The 2,595-nt window shown below is 39.8% G+C and overlaps 1 protein-coding gene across 22 annotated transcripts in view; it reads left to right on the forward strand.

Moving 5' to 3' along the window:
• Positions 1–2,595, forward strand: part of beta-Spec (spectrin beta chain) — a 211,948-nt gene that overhangs the window by 193,196 nt on the left and 16,157 nt on the right. The gene's annotated exons all lie outside the window — the stretch shown is intronic.

Consider the following 2,595-nt stretch of genomic DNA (forward strand, 5'->3'; position numbering starts at 1 on the left):
TACCTACCTGGGTATCAGGAGGGTTAGGGATGGCAACTCAATGAGCTATCATTCCGTGGCTGTCTGTTTTCACTCTTTTGGCCTATTTTGCTTTCTTCTCTCTCTGCCCCATCTGCACAGTGGCTGCTGAAATTCAGTCCACAAACATGGCAATCTATCCATAACACAAAGTTTAAAAAGTAAAAGTACTTGGTAGGCTCACCAGCCTAACTAAGAGGGCCAATTCCTAGGTCATACTGAGTTACAAGCTGTCAGCTGGATAGGCCTAACACAGCTGTGGTGCTTTACCCCAACCAAAGTTTGTACCATTTATCTATCATCCAAAGGAAGGCTGAAAAACTGAGTGAGATGTGTAAAGTATGCCTGTGCTGGGGAGTGAACCCAGGCCAGTGGGTTACCTGTCAGCAATGCTAACCACAACACCACTGGAGAACCCCCTCCACCTCTTATGCAACACTTGACAAAATGTAATGAACACAATTCCCTCACAACCATATTTTCCTGTGATCAGGGCTAGCATTAGCGCTACCTCTTGATAAAAATATTTTGTATGTGCTTGTAGTTAAGTAATCTGTGATTAGTAACTAAGAATACTGAGTGAATACTCAAAATGTAGCAGCTGATATAAGCAACTGATCATAGGGGAAACAAAAACATGAGTGCTTTTGCCATGTTAGTCATAAGTATTTTTTATTTATTTATTTATTTTGCTTTGTCGCTGTTTCCCGCGTTAGCGAGGTAGCGCAAGGAAACAGACGAAAGAATGGCCCAACCCACCCACATACACACGTATATACATACACGTCCACACATGCAAATATGCATACCTATACATCTCAATGTATACATATATATATACACAGACATATACATATATACACATGTACATAATTCATACTGTCTGCCTTTATTCATTCCCATCGCCACCTTGCCACACATGGAATAACAACCCCCTCCCCCCCTCATGTGTGCGAGGTAGTGCTAGGAAAAGACAACAAAGGCCCCATTCGTTCACACTCAGTCTCTAGCTGTCATGTAATAATGCACCGAAACCACAGCTCCCTTTCCACATCCAGGCCCCACAGAACTTTCCATGGTTTACCCCAGATGCTTCACATGCCCTTAGTCGCTGTTCTCCACGTTGCCGAGGTAGCGCAAGGAAACAGACGAAAGAATGGCCCAACCCACCCACATACGTATGTATATACATAAACGCCCACACATTTCAACGTATACATGCATAAATATACATACACAGACATATACATATATACACATGTACATATCCATACTTGCTGCCTTCATCCATTCCTGTTGCCACCCTGCCACACATGAAATGGCACCTCTCTCCCTATGCATGTGCACACATGAGGTAGCGCTAGGAAAAAACAAAGGCCACATTTGTTCACACTCAGTCTCTAGCTGTCATGTAATGCACCGAAACCACAGCTCCCTTTCCACATCCAGGCCCCCCACAAAACTACATTTTATTTTCCCCATACTTGATAGCCATTTTCTATAATTGCGAGGTAATGCCAGGATTAGATGAAGAAAGGTTGCATTTGCTCACATCCATTCTCTAGATGTCATTTGTAATGTATCGGAACCACAGCTCCCTATCAACAACCAGGACCTAAAGATCTAATTGATTTACCCCAAGTGCTTGATATACCCAGGTTCCATCCAAACACCACATCGTTCCATTTCATTCTACCCTGTGCACATCTTTCAAACTCCTGCACATTCAGGTCCCTATCACTCAAAATCTTTACCACATTATTTAATCTCCAATTTGGCATCCCCCTCCTTATTCACTTCTGACACATATATCCTCTTTGTCAACCTCTCCTCAACTCAGTCTCTCCATATTTTCAAACCATTTCAAAACAAACTCCTCAGCTCTCTCAACCACAGTTTTTATTACCACACCTTTCTTTTATATTTATTTTATTTTATTATACTTGATTGCCGTTTCCTGCATCAGTGAGGTAGCGCAACATCAAACCACCTCACACCACATAATATCCTCAAATATTTAATCTTTAAAACATCCACCCTATTTCACACATCCTTATCTACAGCCCATGCCTTGCATCCATATAACATTATAAGAACTACCATACCTTCAAACAAACCCATTTTTGCTCTACCATAAAATGGAAGATGAAAACGAGAAAAATCTCAGACAATAACCTAAGGGAAATAAATAATAATAAATCTGAATCAGTAATGAGTACAAATAAAGACCAACACAGCAAAACTAATTAAATGTTGAAATCCAGATATCAAAGTTAACTGACAAACCTTAGAACATTATGCAGGTCATAAATGAAGGAAAAAAAACTATGTATTAAGAAAGCCATAAACTTTTTACATTAAACATGTACACCCTAAAGAATCTGAAAATATATGGGTAAGTTGTGTGAAGTAATAGAGAAAGTATAGAATACAGAAAGTATAGAATGGCTCTGCAAATATTCATACTACAGAATGTAGTAAAGAGCAAACAATAAATCATCCTACAATTCTAGGTATAAAGTATATTGTGTTGTGGGCATCCGTGACCATCTAAGAATGGACAAACATGATGCAAAA

This window comes from Panulirus ornatus, chromosome 2, assembly GCF_036320965.1.
Source record: "Panulirus ornatus isolate Po-2019 chromosome 2, ASM3632096v1, whole genome shotgun sequence".
Classification (NCBI taxonomy): Eukaryota; Metazoa; Arthropoda; class Malacostraca; order Decapoda; family Palinuridae; genus Panulirus; species Panulirus ornatus.